Below are 21,735 nucleotides of genomic sequence, written 5' to 3' on the forward strand. Positions count from 1 at the left end.
CACGTGCTTGAAATCATACAATTTACATCTCTCTCTTCTTTTTTTTTTTCTTTCTTTCTTTCTTTCTCTTTTCGAAATCCGGAATCACGTGTAAAGTGAACGACGTAGAATTCTGTGGTAATATTTACTTCAATGTACGCATAACATTTTTGAATATGTTTGGAGCCGCCTTGAATTTCCATTTGCTATTTAAAATTAATGGACCATTGTTGATCTTTTAGATCAGGTGACAAGACCTTTGGAAAAATAAGACACGCCTGAGAGGAGGTGTCCATGTTTGAAAAATACCGTGTATGTAAAATGTAATACATATAATCGATACATTCTTTATCACGATTAAGATTGTTGAAAGGAAAATTATTAAGAGCAGATAAGAGAAAACGATTTATATAATAAAATTGTAGATCGATAATCTAGATTTTTATTTTTACGATCGTAAAAATTCATTTATTGAGATCACGTTATTTTTTTTCATTTACATTGTTGTCTTTTGTCAATTTATCTACCACATTACATTTTTATTACGTTCATGTAATCTTTTATAAATTTGTAGTGTCGTAAAATGTTGAAAATTAAAATTCTTTATGACATTGTCATAAACTAAACTTCAACTGAATACTATAAATTTTCTTTCTCTGTTCTACGTTGTATGCTTTTATGCATCATTATTTATGCAATCGAATATTTTACTTTTCAATATTTACTTACTTCACGTATTTCGATAGTTACATAAACCAAACATCTCCCCTTTAAAAACCATTACCATTTCTATCGCGCATCGCATCTCATAGATATAGGATAAAAAATTAAAAATTTAACAATTCCAGCTCTGAATAAGAAAAAATCCTGGATCCTTATGATGAAAAAGGCGATTAAATCGCGAAGAAAAAATCGAAAATATAAGTATTGCCAAATTTTTAACTTGAAATTATTACGAATATACGACACTATAAAGATTAAAAGATTATGCTAGTTTAAAAAAAAAAAAATCACGAACCAAAGATAAAAAGGCTACAAAAGCACGAGCTAGCATTAAAAAAAAAAAAAAAAAAAAAGAAGTTTCACTGCGTAATTAAAAAGGATTATGCATTAGTTCCATCGAAAATTCCCCCTATTCTTGATGGCGCCACACTTTGGGCAAGGTCGCGACGTGGAAGGAGAAATGGCCGCCAGTGGAAAGTTCCCGCGCGGGCCAGACGTATTAGCGGTTTAATATTATGCAAGTTTGACGTGTTATGCTATACACGGTGTGTTTGAACCTGATTTATCCATCGACAAACACCCGTAACGTTGATTCATGATACCGTCAACAATTAATTCTCAGAGGCGGCAATAAATTTTCTCGTGCAAACACACAACGATAGTACGAACGAAGTGAAATAAAACTGATACTTCGAAACGACGACGAAACTTTCACCATCCTCCGTATATATATATATATATATCTCTTCTGCGTTTCTATCTATCTTTTTCGCGTGAATTTCTGCAAACAGTGTCAAAAGTGCAAACTGGCTTGCGAAAGGAACAGCAACCGATGCTTGCCAAGGAAATAATAGTCTTTTCCATGCTTGTAATCGGTTTTATAACTCTACTGAAAATTCCTGTTTCTCGCGGAAATTTCGTTTCGTTTCCAATGGAGGGAACAGAGAAGAAGAAATCGATCGATGTGATATGTTAATCGAACGAACTGTTTTCGTGTTTTTTTTTTACTGTTGTTTCTTTTATTATTATTATTATTATTATTATTATTATTATTATTATTATTATTTGTTTTTTTTTCTTCCCCTTTNAGAAGAAATCGATCAATGTGATATGTTAATCGAACGAACTCTTTTCGTGTTTTTTTTTTATTGTTGTTTCTTTTATTATTATTATTATTATTATTATTATTTCTTTTTTTCTAATCTTCTTCCCCTTTTTTTTCAGGTAGTCGAAAAGCAGATTTATTCGAAAGCAACGATGCGACGTCGTTTCGTCGGTTCGTTTGAAATTCCTCTTACGTTTGCTCCAAAGAGAGTTGAACTTCTTCCACTGTGATTTTCTTTTAGTCCTCAGTAGCCTGTTAAACCGAGGTACAGTACTTATCCTTATCGGACGAGTGGTAGAAGGGTAATTTCACTACAGATATATATGTATATCTGATTTAACGTTCCAATGCCGTGGATGTCTTACTTTTCAAAAAAAATTATGATACTTTTCTTCTCGTGTAAATATTTTGAAACAGCTTCGATCTTATAATTCTCTATTTACCTTGCGGCTATGAGAATAAACTATAATATCTCCAAAAGAACAACGAGAATATAAATTTTAAATTCTCATATACAGGGTATTAATGTATTCGCGAGATATTTTTGGATTAAATCGATTGTAGAGAATAAACGTATTTATTAATTCGAGTTGATAAAATCGTCTCTTGCTTCGCCCAGTGTGAACTTAATTACTTTTACGAATTTAACGAATAAATCTCAATCGTAATTTTTATATATTAATTCCTTCATATTATGTAATTGCATAATAATATTACAATTTTCGAATTTAGATTTCATAATGACACGAATTTACGAGAAGAATCGAACGTATTCTTAATCTTCGAGTAAAAAAGAAAATGAAATCACATATATTCACTCTGATTCCAACATCGCGCATCAACACGATCACATTAATCAATGAACAATATCAAGGATTACGTGGACGTTTCACAGGCAGAGAATAATGAACGAGCCATTAATAAGGAACTGGATAAATAACACGGGATTCCCCGATTCTAAATCCGCCGATGTTGCCTGAGAGTTCCCAAAGTGGATTCGCCATTAGCAACCGGTTAGTTGCCGGGCTAACGAGTGGCAAAACGTGTGTGTACACATACGTTTCGTATTTGCGGATTTCGTGGAAGTTGCAGGCGATTTAATTACGGCCATACGGGACCCATTAAATTTCGAGTCGCTCGGTTATCTTAATTACTCTTCGATCGTGGTAGACGAAGAAGGTGAATTTTGAACGCGAAAAATGTAGAATCGCGTTAGAATTCTGTCTATCGGAACTCTATTGCGATACGAGATGGCCAATTTTATATTTTACAATTTCGTAGAATCGAGCGATCGAATCTATTTGTCGGGCGTTAATCAATTCGAAGAATGCGAAATAAACGGAGAAATTATTAAATAGCATTTCGATCAAATTGCTCGAAACAATTTTTAATCTCTTGCTTTTCGATATACGGAAAATTTTATCGAATTTTTCTCGACCAAGATTAATAAATTACTCCCGATAAAGCTACAAATACCCTCGTCGTTCCTATATAGCAACGCATGACGGCGCAAAACGAAATTTTTGCGTGTAAAAATTTGACTTGATTGGAAACGAGAAATTTTAAGTCGAAAATTTAAATAAACGAATCGAATTCGAAATCGAATTATTATACATATGTATCATCGAAGCGAAAAGAATATAGATCGAGGGAGCGATATATCGAAATTTAATAAATAAATATTATTACGAGAATAAAAGCCAAAATCGAAGTATAGTAACAGAAAGAGGAAAGAACCGTAAGAAATCTCGAATCTTGCTCTCTCTTATTCCGCTGAGACTTTTCGTCGAGCGGGAACTACGCCATTATTAAAGGATGGCGTACAACAACCTGCTACTTCCACCGAAATCGGTGGCCGTAATCCTCCGAAAGGGGGGGTTAAAGGGAGGAAGAAAAATCTGATGGATCAACGAACGAAACAAATGGTCAGGTTGAAGGCCGTGGAACCATCGCAATTTTCGCGAAAATTCGCGTTGGAAGGATGTGCGGAGCTCGTTATCTCTCGCGAGAGGGGGCGAGGGGCGGGTTAGAAGATGGAAGGAAGGATGCGGAGGAGGCTCCGACGGATGCTCGAGCGACGTGTTTCAACGCGATTCTCTCCTTGCGAGATCCTTCTCGAAGAGCATTTTTCTGCATTACACAGTTATTTCGGGAGTAAATCGTCCGGATTGATAAAAATGGGCCGCGGCTTGTACACGCCGAGCACTCGAGCCGCCTTCAACCCGACCGCGGAAAAATATAAAAATGGCGAAACTGGACTGGATGAAATACGTTTCGGTGATGATGATCCCTCCCGATTTATATCGGTTTTGCTTCATAACTCGACGAACGCATCAGAATTTTTCTTCTTCTTCTTCTTCTTTTTCTTCTTCTTTTTCTAAGTTTAAATTCGGAAGTTGGAAATGGTAAATCAATTTTATTTTTAGATTAGAATTATATATACAGACACGTACTAGGTTAAGACTATTATTACAATGGATTATGAAATATTGAAAATCTGTCGCAACAAATATAAAATATCTTTGATATTGCAATGAATTTTTAATATTCTTTTTTTTTTTTACCACAGGTCATAATTTTTTCATAGATACATCAAAATAAATTTTTATAAAAATAACTGATCTCTTGGAAATCGCGATTGAACGCCGAATAAATTTGAGTAAACAAATAAATAACACATTTACAGTGTTCAAAAGGAATGAAGAAAATGAAAAAAGAAAAGAAAAACAAATGTATCAAAATAATTCACAGAAATTCGATTCTTCAATTTTCGATCAATTCCGTAATCACAATTACGCTCGGGAAAAAAAAGAACAATCCATATTTTTACCTCGAAATAATTATCACAGCCACAAAGATGAAACACACCAATGACGTAATCCGCAATTGGCAGCCGTTCGGCAAACAACGCGGTCTTGTTTTCTTTCTTCTTTTTTTTTTTTTTCCTCCGGTTGTTATTAGCAAGGAACAATGGTTAATTATCGTTCGAGATGGAAGCTTCTTACGTCTCGATCGACGCGTACGTATCCACCTTCTCGATGGGAACGGGGGATTTCTAAATTGGACCAAGGGGGCCCACAGTCCATTCGGATATATATCGAATGGTCGAAAGTTTCCAAGGCTTTCGTTTAACGTGCTAATTCCGGCCGGGAATTGTTTGAACTGGATCTTTAAGGCGGCCGATTCATCTGCATTTCAGATAGGGAACACTTGAACGAATATTAAAACGGTTCGTCGTTTTATTGCGAGCGATATTCATACTCTCTGTATTTCACGTGTATGTTAACGTGATAAATAAATCGCGTGCATGTGATAGATTAAATGTAAATATCTCGGTATGGATATGTGTATGAAAGATAATCTATGTCTGTTCACAGTGTGGATAGAAAATATTGAGTTTTATTTAAGTAATAAATAGTCGAATTCTTGAATTCTTTAGAAGAGAAGAAATGTACAGAAAAAAAAAAAGAAAGAGTATATTAGATAAACGTTCGTTTCGAGAAACATAGATTATTAAAAACGATGGATATATTAATTATTATATTAATTATAATAACAATTGGAGAGAAAAGAAATGCATGAAACGGTGGAGATATTTCAACGTTTCTCGATATATTGAAATTTGGACCATTGGAGATATTAGCTCCGTAATTGTTGATTGATCTTCAATATTTTCGTGAAGGGGGATAAAGTCGAGGAAAATTGGTCGAATAGCGGTAGAATCTCGCAAAGGGATCAAAGTGAAACGATCCGTTCCGTTGAAGAAAGCAATCTCGACTTCTTTCCGTCACCTTACGTAACGATTACATGGTAATGGCGCGTTCACCGAAACCCATCTGCTAACTCTATCAAAGGATCAAAAATCGGTCAGGCAAGTCTCTTTTAACCCTGCCCTTTTCTTCCATTTCCTAAATATTATAAAATCAACTTTTACTATTATTACTCGGAACTCGAAACGAATCGAAACAGAAATATATATATATAGAGAGAGATAACAAACAGGATTAATTCTCGTGTATATTCTGCGCGTATTTAATTTAAATCTCGATGATTCAATAATTATTTGAATACGAATAAATACAAATACGAATGAATAATGATTAGAATAAAATTTACAATCAAATATATTTAATAAAAAAAAAAAAAACAATTGTAACACGATGAAACGTGAAACGAAAAGAATATTTAATCAATTCAATTATTTTTTACCATTAGATATCGATGATATATAATGAATTGCATTATCGATAAAAATATTTACTTTACCTTCGGTGCGAAGTAAATAAAATTTAATAAATTAATTTAATGCACGTCACCGCCGGCTCAATTATGATTTATAAATTTTATTTCGTTTGATAAATAAATAAATATATTTTTCGCTTTATTTTTTAATCGAATTAAACATATTGAATTAAAAATAAACCCGATTCTCAACCGTGTTAATATGATATTTAATAGAATTATTTTCTAATTTACTGTTTAAACGTGGTGGAAAAAGTCCATGTATTTACACGAATCTTCTCCTCTTTATCACTTGTCATTTCATCACGCTCCTCCTTCAAAATTTCAAAACTTTCGAAAACAAATCGAACAATCGTGAACACACACGGTTTCAAAAGTTGACTATAAAAAGAGAAGGTAGCTCTTTCCTAGACGAGCCACCTTCAAAAACGTGGAAACGAAAAACGTTATCGCGTGAGCACGAAGCTCACGAACCCCTCCCCCTCCATCAGGACGGATCGAACGTTGCACGCGGCATTAACCCCGAAATTAGCGAGGTTCCACATGAAATAGCCAGCCCTGTGGCCAGATCTAATCAGACACGGACGGAGAAGCTCGGTGCACCGATGCTATAATTTTCGGAGAAGCGTGAGATAAGTCGTGGGCCGAGCTTTATCGGCGAATCGAGCCACGAATTCGCGATTCCCGAATCCGAAATTTCGGATCTCGTTCCAGTTTTTTCTCGAGATCGATTAATTCCCCCCTTCCTCCTTTCTTTTCGAATCCTTTCGAGACGATTTATGTCGTATCGAATCGCTTTTATGCAATAACAATACGAAAGTTGAGTTAATTAATAAGCAAGAAGATCGAGTCCAATTTACAAATTTCAAAGGAATGTAACGCGTTTCAGGTGTGCGTTTTAGATAGGTGTCTTGTGACAAGCGTATTAGCGCGTCACAAGTGCGTTGATTAATTTTTCTTGTCTGAATTTTTTAAAAATTCAATGTCATTTAATATGATAAAAATGAGTTTCGTATATTTCTTTTTTTTTTTTTTTTTTACAATTACGCACGAAAGTTTTGGAGAGAATTAATATATCGTATTTTGTATCGAGAGATACATAATTACGCGCAACCTTATTCATTCTCCTCGTATCATTTACAATATAATTATTCATACGTTAAACATTTCGTTTTATCGAGGAAAGAAAAAAAGATTAAATACCTGTCGGCGTACGTTCGTTTCAGTGGTGCTGAAAATTTCTCATTCCAAATAAAAAAAAAAGTACCTCACTGAAAGATCATATTCAAAGTACCTCTTCTCGATATTTTTCACCGTTAACTGTCTCCCGATGCATCTCTCGTGCACGTCGCCTCCCCCTCGAGAGCTCTTAGAGTGCTCGATTCCGACGTCCTTGAGCGTGCAATATCACGACGGTGCTGGCCACGAGATGGTGGCCAGCCACACGGATATTGGACGCAAGGATCGAAAGGTTGGAGCGCAAAAACTAGGAAATTACATGAATTGGATTGCCGACTGGAACACGTTTAAATGGAACAGATTGTGACAGATATTGTTGGCAATGTTACAAATTTCGGATACGGGGTCGGAATTAATCAAATCTGTTTCTGCGAAGTCGAGGAAATGTTTGGAAAAAAAAAAAAAAATGTTCGAGCGTTCAATTAACCGTGAAACACAAACGTGACTATCCGTTGCTCGATATTCACCGGTTTAATCTTCGAAAGAATTAAACTTTCGTATTAACGTTGAAAAGTTTCTGAAAACACGGTGAAAATCGGTGTAAAATCTTGCGCAAAACGAAAACTTCCCTTTATGTAATTGAGCTACTTTCTTCCAGAAGCGAAGTTTTCGCGTGTAAGCTGTTTGGATAAAATCCTTTCGGATCGCAGAGCAATTTATCGGGAATTAAAAGACACGATATCAATGATATTCTTGATATTTTCTTTCTTCTTCTTCTTCTTCTTCTTTCAGTCGTCGATTATTCTTGTGCACGGCAAAGCAGGAAGAAGAATTTAGAAATCACAATCAAATTTCAATACTCGTTATCTTTTTTTTTTTTTATATTTTTGATATTTTCTTTCTTCTTCTTCTTCTTCTTCTTCTTCTTCTTCTTCTTCTTTCAGTCGTCGATTATTCTTGTGCACGGCAAAGCAGGAAGAAGAATTTAGAAATCACAATCAAATTTCAATACTCGTTATCTTTTTTTTTTTTTTTATATTTTTGATATTTTCTTTCTTCTTCTTCTTCTTCTTCTTCTTTCAGTCGTCGATTATTCTTGTGCACGGCAAAGCAGGAAGAAGAATTTAGAAATCACAATCAAATTTCAATACTCGTTATTTTTTTTTTTTTTTATCTTCAACGAACGACTCGAGATTAAATATTAATTGCAATTGATTTGGTGTCTCGAAAAACATCGAATAGAATAACATTCGAAATTCCTTCCAATTTCTCATAAAACTAATATCTTATAGTGATATTGACCGAAAATTTTCTCGCATAATTACCCTTGTCGCGACGTCGTTTCCAAGCCACCAGTCACTCTGATTAATGAACGAAACAGGAGTCGAGCGATTGTTTCCAAGTTTCTGAAAGCTGACACGTTATCGCCCAAGTTTTCGCGAGGTGACACACCGCAAACCCTGGTCACGTTCAGATATCTATCCAGAGATTGATAAAACCCTCAATTCGGACCCAGAATTGGACCCGTTAATCAAATTCGAAAAGTAAGTTTCTCTTGTTACTCGAACAAGAGTACCTCTTTCTTTCTTTCTTTTTCTTTTTTATCCACGAATAACAAATTTATCCGAGAATAACGCATTGCTTCTCGCGAATGCACACAGAGTGGACACAGGAGGCTGTAAAATATACGCTTTTACACAAGTTAAATCTCGTTACACCCTGCTCGTCAGCGGCCATTCAACGGTTGACGCCTCGTCACCAACTTCCTTTTTCACCAACCCACGTTTTCGCACCTCGTGCGAGAATCTCATCTGTATCGAGGAACGATCGATATTCGAAGCAACAATTATTCACCGATATGAATTGATTAAGAAAGTATTCCTTTCTTTTCGTAAAAATCCTTTAAGAAATTTTTATATATCCTGAAGAAATTCAGGATGGATTTGGACAGGATTCAGGACAGGATGATATAAGGATCAATATTCCAGTGATTTTTTTAAAGAGAAGATTCAAATTACCTTTGCAGACTAATGCGATTCTACATCTTAATCCTTTACAGAAATTACGTGTCACATGCTTGAGACCAGATTGTGAACTGTTTGTCAAGTAGACTCACTTCGAATCCCACTTACAAATCCCTCTTACAACTCTTCCTTCGATAGTTATCATCCAACTTATGTAGCAGAGGGAAGGAAATTATCGGCCATTCCGTTACGATCTCTCGATTCCATCGCCTTCCACCGCCCATCCTTCGATATCTTATTGTTCATTTTCCAAGCGCGAATTATCAATCGATTCGACAAAAGTAAAATGTATGTAACGAAATTCGATCAAATTCTCCTCCTCGTTAAGAGGGAACGAACATATCGCGAGCGAATATAAATTTATCGAGACTGAGAGGAAGATATTCTCGATGATTTCGACACGTGTTTCCATGTAAACAAAACACACGCGAACGAGCGAAGAGACTTGACGATCGTACACGTACATCGTACTGTTCCGCATAATTTCAAAAAAAAACGAAAACAAAAGATCAAGAAACTATTCTCCCGAGTGCAAAATTATTGGTTCCAATTGTTGGTTCGATCGAACGTTAATGCGTATTCGTTCATCGTCTGTCCAACACTTGGACGCGCGTCACGTGAACTGGAATCGAGTAGGATGTCGGTAATAACAGAGGGAAGAACTCAGGCTGGGAACAGGTGCGAAACTAATCACGGTGGAATCACGCGAGCGTGGAAAAAGAGGAAAAGAGACGAGAAAAAAAGGGTTGCGCAACGCGCGCCATCAAATCCGCACGCTCGTCGCGTGCCAACGCAAACCTGTGTAATTGCGCGGTTTTGTTTGGTTATTTTAAGCCCTCGAGGTTATTTTAAGTCCTTCCTTCGATTCCAAGCTCTGATCGACAAAACGAGTATTTGATTTGTTTTTCTTTTTTTTTTTCGAAGAATATAAACGCAGTTGGAAGGATATGTTCGCTTTATACAAATTTTCGATTCTAGAAAATTCTAGGAAATTCTTGGAAGTATTTTAATTACCAATTTCTTATTCTTGTTCTCGAATTGCCTCGAATTCTTCGTATTCGTGGAAAATTGAGAGATCTCGTGATTGGAAAATGAAAATTGGAGAACAAGTTCCAATAGAATTTCTTCAGGATCATCGAAAGTAACGCGTAACTTTTAAACTCGATACTCGATTCGACGAGCAACACGCTTTCGAAAGACGAGCATTTAGAACTGGATAGCTGGTTTCAACCACTTCGTCCGTCGACGAAGAGTTAGAACGGAGTAGAATAGAGCGTGGAATATATGGATGACCCTATGCTAATTAGAATAAGGTGGTATTGACAGTGGATGTTTAATATCCGAGCGGAGAATTTGCTATGAATCGTTATATAATGGGGAGCCGCGCATACCCTCACGAAAACCCTCATCACCATAAATTAGAAAATCCCCATTAAACCATTAAAGATATTCGCGTTTTCTCGATAAATAAACAGCGGATACACACACACACACTGCTTAACCGTCGGGGAAACCCTTGGAATAACGGGCGAATTCGTGGCGAATCCAATTATAGCGGGCTAATGCGATGAAAATAGAAGAGAAACAGGGTCGCAATTAACAGATGAGAGTAACTTGGGAAAATTCGGCTGTCCACACGCGATATGCTTTCTAAAATCGTGGAAAATACCGTGTTTGTCTTGCTCGGTGTTTGTGTTACACGGTGGAAGGTTAATTTCGGAGTGGATCGTGGAGAGAGAGAGAGAGAGAGAGAGAGAGAGAGAGAGAGAGAGAGAGAGAGAGAGAGAAGAGAGAGAGAGAGAGAGAGAGAGAGAGAGAGAGAGAGAGAGAGAGATGGTGGATAATCGAGCGGATGTCCGACCAGGGAGGTGCGAAGGGGATGAAATTTTCGAGTTAGTAAATTACAGTCGGAAGAATTCGTTGTGCGTTCGATTGGAGGGTCTCTCGAGAGTAGATTCTCTTAATTAACGCGTTAACCTTCCCCTCCTTCGATTTGAATCGTCGATAAATAAACCGTGAACGTGGTTAAACGTGCGAAGAAAGTTGACTCTTCGTGATGATGGGTTAAATTTGAAATCGAGCAGACATGAAAATATGACGGGCGGAGGGAAACGAAGAGAAACGTTTCACGGAAGGAGACAGAAATATATATATATATATATATACACACTTTGCGGTGGATTTGTTTTCGCTTCAACTTAATTAAACTTTCTTGATGGCATTCTAAGTTTGTTTACTCGACCAAGTTTTCATTTGATTCACGTCCATCTCTCTTTGTTTAAAACCGATGAATGGAAAGAGACAGGAAGGGATATTTTCTTCCAATTTTCTTTTGATGAAATTTTTAAGGAGATGTATCATCTTGATTCGATTTTCTGTCATTTATATTAAACAGAGTTAGCTCGCTCATTACTCGTATTATTTCTTACGTGTTATAACATTTCTTTCTTTCCCTGATTGGTTTGTATTTGAAAAATGGCCAAATCAAAAAAAATCGCATCGTTTATTTGTAGAAAATAGTTTTGAAGACAGGTTTAAAAAGTATACTCTTTTCTTTTATACCGAGTGAATCTGGTGAAAAGCAAATATAATCATTCATTATTTCGATCCGACGTTTTATTTTTATCCGACCGTGTTTCCGTTTACGTAAGAAACTATTTACGTGTACCGCAAGAACAACAGAAAAATCATAGCTTGCTTTGGTTTCTCCGGAATCGTTTCCTGAATAAAACAATTACAGGAATGAATGCGTAGAAAAATGTACGAAGGACGTACAAATGAAATTACTTCATATCCGTGTTTTTTAATTAAATAGTGTGCAAATAAAAGTGTATTATATTGTATTGTATTAACATAATAACTATCATTATTGTGATTATATCACTCACAATTTAATCATTATCATCTATACGTATAACGTATAAATAACGTTCAATTATTCTCATTTTTAGAAACATTTTAAAAACATTTTCTTCTCGTACTCGTAATTCTAAATATCATTTTTCATTTTCATTTCTATTCCATAGAAAAATTAAATTATATTTTTATACCGCGTGTGTTACGATATAATTATCATTGCAACGAATATTAATGTTATATCGCGTAATACAATGGTACACGTTTAGAATAAAACGAGAAAATTCACAAAATAATTCTAGGCGTAAAAGTATATTTTACGATAAATTATATTTCCTTTGTCCAACGAGAAATTGTCCAATTATTCGCGTATGATGAACCCATATTTATCAAAAAAGCCAATTCTTTTTTTTTTTCTTTTTTTTCAGAGACAAATCGAAGCCCATTGTACTATTCGGCGCGAAACGAATGAATCGATACACACGAATGGCCATAGGGGGGCGAAATAATACGCGGAGAAGGAAGAATTTAACAGTTGTCGTAATTTCTTATGTCCGCCACGTTTTACGATACGGGATATATCCACGAGTCGCCGCACGTACGCTCGACTTGCGATTTCGATATCCCGTTACAAGTGCAAATATTTGTCTGTAAACCCCTTGCTGTTTCTGCTTTCTGTCTTTTTTTTCTTTTCCCCCCTTTCCTTCTTCGATACAAAGTTCGAGATTCTCTTTTTCTTAATCCATGGAACGATTATGCTCGAAAAATTTAGACAGAATTTTCTTATTAGTTCTAACAATAGAAATTATTATTATTTTTTTATTCATCTTATCGCGAAGAATTAATTTACTATTTCTAATATATTTATTATATATTGTTCGATATGTATACAAAATGCAAAACGTGTCAACAACTCTACAAAGGATATTACGTTCTGTCGTAGATAAAGGAGGCTCCCCTGTGAATATTAATCAACATCTGCTAATAATTCGACGAACCGAAGACGAGCAGTGTAATTACACATTCAGAAAGAATTTCTGAAAGTCTATTATTATTACATCCTCCAATTATTTCGAGTATAGTCGAGCTTTTCCAGGGAGAAGTAGACAACAACTGAGTCTACGGTAAAAGTGTTTTCAACCCTCTCCTGACAATAAGATTCCTAGCTGACACGAGTCTCGCTAAACATTTGTCAAGAGTGGAGCAAACGAAACTGTAACTTGGAAACGCGATACTTCAATTTGTTTTTTTTCTTTTTTTAATAAACAATCGTTCCTTCGCTTAACAATACTTGATCTCGAAGTCGAGAAGTCGAAGATTTTTGCAAAAGTTGAGACGCAGTTTCGAAAGGATAAGAAACAGGTGTGGACTTTTTGTAAGATCTTGGAAACTTATGCTCCAATTAAGGATCCGTGAGGAAACGTTACAAGGGTTTGTAAGAAGTCACGTGGAACGCGATTTAGCAGGAATTAAGTAAGTATGATACGCCAGTTTACGACGATTAATCACAGATGAAAGAAACGAAAGAAACGGGCGGAAACTGGGCCAAAGCCTTTCCTCCTCTTTTTGCGAAGATTTTTTTGAAAGAAATTACTACACGAACAAGATTTTTACAGGTTGCAAGTTAACAGTTTACAATCGTCGCTCTTCTATTTTTGTTATACGAGAAGGAAAGAGAGTTTTTTCTTTTTCTATTTTTCTTCGGTTTCGATTTTTCGAGAAAGATCGTGAATTTCCGCCTAAGATCCTAAGCAGCGAATCGCCATTTTGGAGAACGGATTACTCTCGTAAATTCTATTCTATTTTTCTATTTATTCCCGATTTTCTACCGGGATTTTCTATTCTCCTTTTTCCTTTCCTTTTTACAATAGTTTAGATTCAAGGAAGGATCATAAAAGAAATAGATTTTTCAAAAGAGATTCCGCGCGAGATCCACAGAACAACAAATCGTCATTTTTGCGCAACACAAAAGGCCAAATTTTACGTTTCCTATCTATACGGCTCCCTTCAATTTTCTTCCACCTCGCCACATTACGAAATGAAAAGGCAAACACATAGCACGATTTGGCGAGCGAGCTCGAGCAATTTCCTTGGACAAAACTCTTTCTCTCTCTCTCTCTCTCTCTCTCTTTCCGTCAGAGAAAATAAAACCATGAAGATAAGAAAATCGTTTGGTATAATTCCAAGTTTGGGATATGATTACGAGGAATTTTCAGTAAAAATTTTTTTTAATGCTAATCAAATGGGTTCATATGGGTCTCGTCGAAGATAGAGAAAGAAACAGGAAAGAAGGAAGTCGAGGGTGAGAACGACGCATTAGGGAGTCGATGATGGCGTCAGATGCTCGTTGCTTCCGCGTTTTTATAAGCGATAATCGGGAAAAGTTTCGAGGAAAGGCGCTCTTCTGCCTTCCTTTGCCTCCCTCGCGCCTCCCTGAAAGAAAGCTGCTCTTTGAAAAGTAGAGGGATATTAAAGAGTCTGTTTCTCTCCTAACTAAATCCGAGCAAGAAATCTTTACGACCTCGAATCTTTCTAATCTTTACGATCTCTGGTAAAAAAAAAGAAAAAAGAAAAAGCATATTAAGGAGAATAAAATTACAGGGGAAGTTGATACATTAATAATTGCTGATGCGTCAATACGTGCAGTTAAGTTTAAATGTTAAAGGACCAGATAAGATTATTAAAACAAACTTTTATTATCTTAAAAAGTACTTTGAATATTCTGCATCTTTCGCATATTCAGAAGATTGTTTCGCAACTGTCGTTAGCCAACTGTCTCTGTATATACAGAAAATCGTAATTAGATCATAGATATAGATCTGGGAATGACGATAAACAGAATATTCATTCAAAGATCAAATTTTTGAACACAATTTAAAAGGAACGAATTTTAAAAATTCGTTTCATTGTTAATAATATCGTATATTATCCACTACGCGTTAAACAATTTTCAACTCAAGAAAAGAATAAAAATATCCTGTAAACCCTGTAAAATATTCGCTTTACTAACGGAATCCCATCTTAGAGATGCGCGTGGCTACGAAAGCGAAGATCGAAGAAAGGGATCGTGATTCAAGAACGGTGTCCCCTTCCTCCCCCTTTGCCTTGAATTTCCCCGAATTTCAAAGGTAATATTCAAACGAGGTAATCCTCGGCAAACCAGTTTTCAAGTGGTGGGAATAATTTACAAGGAGAGTGTTTATATCGCTGGTGAAAATCAACAGCAGGCGACGAGATCGGGTGTGTTCGAAAATCTTCTTCAAACCGATCCGAATCTCTCGATCGAGCCACTCGGCCACTCGACAGCTACGACCAAACTGCGCTTTTCGTCGTTCGATTCCCCGATCGCCCCTCCCGGGGGAGCGGCAGATTTCGGTTTCCTCGCAAACCTGTTCCTCCTCTTTCGAGGAGAAGGAGGAGGAGGAGGAGGAGGCCGAGAGAGTCTCGGCAAGAGGCGAGCAGACAAGCGAGGACAAGGTGAGGGCTCGACCCGCCTCGACTATTTTTACACTCGACACGCAGATCTACTTGGCGCCGATCTTGAACCTCGATCTTCGCTCGCTCTTCGTCTTCCCTCAAGCTTAAGCGAATACACCGCCTCCGTGATTTATTTTTCGATACTCGAGGAATTTTATCCTCTCGGTCGGAGAGAAGAATTCAGTGTTTATGTATTTTTCTTCTGTTGTTCGGCTCGTCTCTTTCTAAGCGTCTCTCTCTTTCTCTCTCTCTCTCGAGAGATTTTTTTTTTCGTGAGAAGAAGAGGAGAGGAGAGGAGAAATCGGCGAGTGAGAAATCGTATATATTTTTTTTCCATTATTGGATCTTTCTATCCGCCATGTTATTTTGTCGGAGAATTTTTTTAATACGTATCGATTATTAATTGACGAGGTTGAAAATAATGTTAAAATATTAAAATTAATTAGCAAGTTGTCGGACCGTATATAAAATTTCCGATGGAAAATTTCCGATGGGTAGTAATTTAATTAAATGGACGACGTTTCAAAGAATAAGTTTTATTCGTAGAATGTGAATAATATGAATTGGAATTAGATTATATCGGTAATTAATATTCAGCAATTAATTTTCATGAGAGAATCGAGAATTAAATAATATAACTCTTTTTTCTTTTTTTTTTTTAGAATCAAACTTACTTCAAATGTTTTATATATATGTATACAATTTGCACACGAAAAATTAATAACAAATGCTATCATATTGAAAACGAAACGTTCGAAATGTTATAATTTTTCCAATACGTTCCATTTTCTTTTTTAAACAATGAAAACCGTTATTGCGAAACGAAACAACAAATAAGTTATTCGTACATATATATATATATATATGAAATATGAACACTGGAATTTGCACGTAAATTCTCTCGTACAATTTTTCACAAAATATTTCTTCAAAACACGTGTAACGATATTGTATATTTTTGAAACCATACGCACTTCTGCACGTTAAGATATTTCCTGTACAATATAATCTAAATATAAACGTACAGCATATAGATGAGAACAAAAGCTTGGTTTGTGCGAAGAAGACGTAGGGTGTCGCTTCTTACGCGTTCTTCTCGCGAGACAAGATTCTTCGCAATAGAAAATCACGCTGGTAAGTAATAATCATGGCGTGGCCTCAAATCGGCATTGGCTAATGGCTAATATCCGAGCGTTTCCTACCGGAATACGTGTCTACCAATCGAACGAATCTGCGAGTATAATGAGCTCCGTGGTTTCGTTCCGTGTCGAGAAAACGGAGAATGAATGGATTTATTTTTAAAAAGGAAGATGATTCCGTGATATCTCTTGTGAAAAAGTAGAGGAAGATTCTGCAAAACGATCCTTCTTTACACGTAACATACACATTCAAATAATTTAATTCTTCTCTCTCTCGATTAAAGAAAAATTTAAAGAATAGAGAGAATCAACAAAAAAAAAAAAAATCATCACACAAAATTACACAAAGTTACACAAAATTTGCCCGTCAAACGCGACATCAGCGACGCTCTTTTTATAGGAAACCGAAGGGATCCAAAGAGAGATTAAAAAGAGACTCGAAAAGAAATTAGTTCCCCCGAAGTTTCTTCTAGAACAATTCTCCTCTTAAAGACGGTAAGAAATATCTATTCTGCAAACAGACTCACCTTTCAATTCCTCTTATTACAACTTCACCGATGTTTTCTCGCGCGGGTACCTCTCACTCCCTCCCGCAACGCGCACCATCGATTCAACTCTCTCCAAGTATCCCCGGAAGTCGGTGTAAACTTCAACGAAACAACGTCCTCGGGCGGTCTCCAGCCGGGCCTCCCCCGCAGACCGACAGAACGGAAAAGAAAAACCGATCCCGTAACACCTTCGCTCGGATCGATTCACCGCAGCAACTCCGATTCCATCTTCGTTGATCGAACTCCTTAATTAACCGATTAGTTCGATCTTCGTCAACGAAGAGAATGAAGAAAAGAAAAGAAGAGAATTTCTTCCCGTTATTTCAGAATTTTTAAAAAAATTAATCATTATTCGTCTATCGTCGTCGACAATTTGATCGATTAAACGAATGTTGTTGTCGAAAGCAAGAAGCAAAGCGGGAAGAGAGAACAGGCCTGTTTCGTACCGCGTTGTAAACTGGGAACTTCTAGAAACATTTCGGCGTGGTTTAGGCGGGTTGCATCAGCCGGGCGTCGAATTTTGTCTATACGTGGGCGAACGAAGCCAAGGACGAGCCGCGTGAGACGAAGAGGAGGGCGGAGAATTAAAACAAATAGGGAGGAACCGGTGAATCAGAAGAAGAGGAAGAGGAAGAGGAAGAAAAAGAAGAGAGGGAAAAGCTAGGCTTGGTTGGAGAGACGTCGATTAACCAGGCGTCTATCGAAGACTTGTGTTTCGTTTGGTAATATCAGAAAAGTCAGAATATTATTTATTGGGGTACGATTGGTGGTTATTTTTAAAGGTGTGCTCGATCGATAATGCATCATCTCAATGAATGACTAATCTCGATGACGATGATCTTGATAAATATTTTATAAATTAATATGTAAGTGGCATTTATCATTCGAGTTCATTCTTAGTCAGCGTTTTCTCTATTCTCTCTGAATCATTTTTATCGTCTCAATATTCCACGAAGATTTAAAAATATGTGTGACTTTTTGATTAGAATTGAGAAAGAAGAACGCGATACGAGAACGATTTTATTTCAGCGAATTTTATATTTTCATCTTTATTAAAAAAAGAAGAAGAAAAATATATCTTTATATTTTCTCAAATTTCTTCGATTTAAGTACAAATCTGCAAGTATAATACGAGAATAATTATAGATCGCTATAATTAAGTCAATAATTAAGTTTTCCTTAATTTGCATAATCTGCTCTTCAACTTCTTCTTTTGTGTCAAGTTTTTGTAGCAAGTTTCTTGGGTCTATTGATACGTGAAAATACATTTCCAAAGATCTGTACGTCTTTAGAAAATCGGTTTCGTATCGCTGCTTTCCAATAAATAAGGATGAATCGCGGGGACGGCGAGTTTGCTCGAGAACTCGCGCGTTTCAATCAGCTGATTCCCATTAAGCTAATGAGATCGCCGTTTCCGGTGTTCGCTCTAGAGACGAGCCAAGTTCAGCCGTACTTCTTGGTTCTGGGAAATGTTGCGGGATACTTGATAAAACGATTCCATCTTATTAAGCTTCTTACTCCGTTTTTTAACTCGGTGCAAAGTATTCAGAGTGGATATTTGTTCGAACATTTATCGTTTCCGAAATGTGATATTAAAATTTTAACATTATATTTTAACATTCTAATGGAAAGAGAAAGAAAAATTTACGTTTACTAACTTTCAGGGAAAAGAAATATTAATTATATCTGGATAATGGAGCTATCATATTTCAGATTAGTGCGTGAATAATAATTTTCCACTTTAAAATCATCAAATTAAATTATTATCATTAAATAAATCTATCTATGCACTTATGCACTTCTATGAAATTTCATTTGATTTTAGAAACTCTATCAAACCGGTTTCTTGGTTTCTGGATATCCGTCAGATTTCTTAAAATTCTTAAATAAAAGACTCAAGATTTTAATATTGCATTTGCAGAAGGATTGGAAAAACTTGTTACGATTGTAGTTTTTTATCGAGGAGGGTTTTACATAGGAGGCACGGTCGAGTTTTTCATTGTCGACGAGGAGGATTTTTGTCTCTGCGCACGAAGAGTTTGAGAGCAGGGTGTTGCTCTAAAACACAAATTTACGAACTGCCGAAGCGTCAAACGCGCCGTCAAGCCGTGTGTTTTCGCAGCTGCCTCTAAATAGTTGTGCAAACCGGTTGGGAAACGCGGAAGTTCATTCTGGAGGGTTCGTTTCGGTTGTTACGCCCAAGTTTTGTTCCTCTTTGGTTTAGAGCATTAAAAGGTGAATCTTATGTAACTACTGTTTATTATACTGAATGTATTATAGCTAGGATTATGATTAGACTCTATCGTCATTTAAAATATTATTATAAAAATATTTCGGAATTATAAAATTATCTAACAATAATCGAGAAGAAAATTTAAAATTATGCAAGATGATTCGAATATTTAATAACTAAGGATTAAGTGTTTTAACAATTAAAAATTAAATAAATTGCATACAAGAAAATTTCTACTAATCGATATATATTCGTGGAATATTTTACATCGAATTTATTAAATTATATTGAAACTCGCATTAGACGAAGCGAAACTCCGTGACCTCTCCATCTCGCTCAACACAAACCTAACCTACAACGAGTCGAAGCCTTAAGAACCGACCAATATTTGTATACCAACTTTCGTCTTTACTTCGATCCTCGAAAACAATCCATTATTCCACGAATACACAATCAACAAGTAAAAATTCCAAGAACAATTTCTTTCGACATGTTTACGATGAAAATCATGAAACACGTCATATCATCTTCAGAATCGACATCGTGTGAACGAATAATATATATATATATATACATATACACATCTCGTCCACACACAACCGCGAAAACTATTAAACGCCGTTTCAAGGCCGTGTTTCACCTAACCAAACAAGTGTTACGTACCTACTGTACCCGAGACCCCGAGAATCCTTCCCCGGAGGGAACTGAATACGTATCGAAACAGGACGAGAAATACGCGGCGGATCGATATTAAAAACGCGACGTTCGCAGACGGATCGTCACCCCTCTGCGCGAGCGGGGGAACGACAAATTCGAACCGATGGTCGCAAAAGACGTGCGACGTGGTCAGTCGTCGACGTAATACTGGGAAGCCGAGAGAGTTCGGTTGGTATATTTAAAAAGGCAGAAACGTGGAGTGGCGTTAACGGGCTGGCACGCACGGTGCCATTACTCACTACTTGGCACAAGTCGCATGGAGCACTGCTCGATGTCGTCTTCTTCTTTCGAAGTTTTCTTTCTTTCGAGGCGATTCGATTTGAAAAACGAACGGAGTGAATTTCCTTCGTGATAAATTTATAACGATGACATCGCAGACAGATGAATAAAACGTGCGCTTTTAATCGGAAGGAATATACGAAGTAATCGAGATAAGTTTGTTGAAATAATTATATTGGCGAATAATGAATAATAATATCACTTCGATCGGATAATTAGGAGAAATATTAGGTAAAGCGATTCGTCGTTGGATCTTAGCTTTCCTTCCCTAGTAAAAAGATCTGGAATAAATAATATCGATATATACCACTTTTACATACTTCTTCTTTGAAAAAATATTTTGAACAACATGGTGAATGGATACTCCCCTTACATCTGTAATTAACTAAGATAATTAAGGGGAAGTGCGTTATCGCGTTATAATCGGCGGCTTGGAGAATTATGGGGCCAGATTTGTGCCACGATTGATCGATAATGAACGCTGAATTGCGCAACAATAGATTAGATATAGGCGTGCAAAACGAGATCGTGTGTCGAACACGAGAGTCATACGAGCACGGCACGTGGATGACCGCATTCACTACAGTTAGAAACGCGGAGTTAAAAGGAGAAACCAGAAGAACACGGAGAAGCATAGGATATCGTACCCGTGTTTTTTATCCTCGTCCAGTCGATGGCCGCCGCCCGCTCGTCGCCCACTCGCATCGGGGAAGAGAAATCGAGAGCGAAAATGATAATGACAGGAACATAACCTGTGACAATGGACTGGGATCGCATCTGCGCAAGGCAAAACCCACAGGATCACGTGTCTTCTACGTTATAACGCGGACTTGGGCTCGTGCAACAAGGCTGATGAGACGCGTATATAGTCGAATTAAGAAACTGTATACATGGAGCGTGAAACGAGAAACTCTTGAACCAATTCTTTGAAACGATTGAGAAAGTTTCTCGAAGCGAATTTCCATGATTTCATTCTTCGTATTTCGTTTCTTTGTCGAAATGATTCGCACGCTTTGATACACTTTGTTTGGCGAATACGTTGTCTCGTTTATTTTTCATCGATATTCATAATTTTCTTTTTGTTTTTCTTTTTTTTTTTTTAATCATCTTAATCGATATTTCGCACGAAAGTTAAAGAGTAATTGAATCGAGTGAAAAAAGAAGAGGAAGAAAGATAGGTTGAAGAATATATGATGTATAATCCTTGAAAATCAATACAGATTTATATGCAATA

The 21,735-nt window shown here is 36.5% G+C and overlaps 1 protein-coding gene and 1 long non-coding RNA gene across 7 annotated transcripts in view; one reads left to right on the forward strand and one right to left on the reverse strand.

The window, feature by feature from the left end:
- LOC122713989 overlaps positions 1–4,352 on the forward strand; it is a 36,596-nt gene extending 32,244 nt beyond the window's left edge. For 4 of the 5 annotated variants that reach the window (XR_006346546.1, XR_006346549.1, XR_006346548.1 and 1 more), the window contains exons 3-4: positions 1,927–2,072; positions 2,540–4,352. This is a non-coding gene — a long non-coding RNA (uncharacterized LOC122713989). Of the gene's footprint in view, positions 1–1,502; positions 1,690–1,926; positions 2,073–2,539 lie in introns of those variants that run through there. The other variant, XR_006346547.1, reaches the window with a different exon arrangement.
- Positions 1–20,342, reverse strand: part of LOC122713987 (sodium-coupled monocarboxylate transporter 1) — a 51,061-nt gene extending 30,719 nt beyond the window's left edge. Inside the window, exon 1 of one of the 2 annotated variants that reach the window (XM_043934915.1) lies at positions 20,169–20,342. The gene's annotated coding sequence lies outside the window, so the exon portion shown is untranslated. Of the gene's footprint in view, positions 1–17,251; positions 17,689–20,168 lie in introns of those variants that run through there. The other variant, XM_043934914.1, reaches the window with a different exon arrangement.
- Positions 20,343–21,735: the final 1,393 nt, after the last annotated feature.

The sequence above is a fragment of the Apis laboriosa genome, unplaced genomic scaffold (genome assembly GCF_014066325.1).
Source record: "Apis laboriosa isolate Shangri-la unplaced genomic scaffold, ASM1406632v1 scaffold26_cov146, whole genome shotgun sequence".
Lineage (NCBI taxonomy): Eukaryota > Metazoa > Arthropoda > Insecta > Hymenoptera > Apidae > Apis > Apis laboriosa.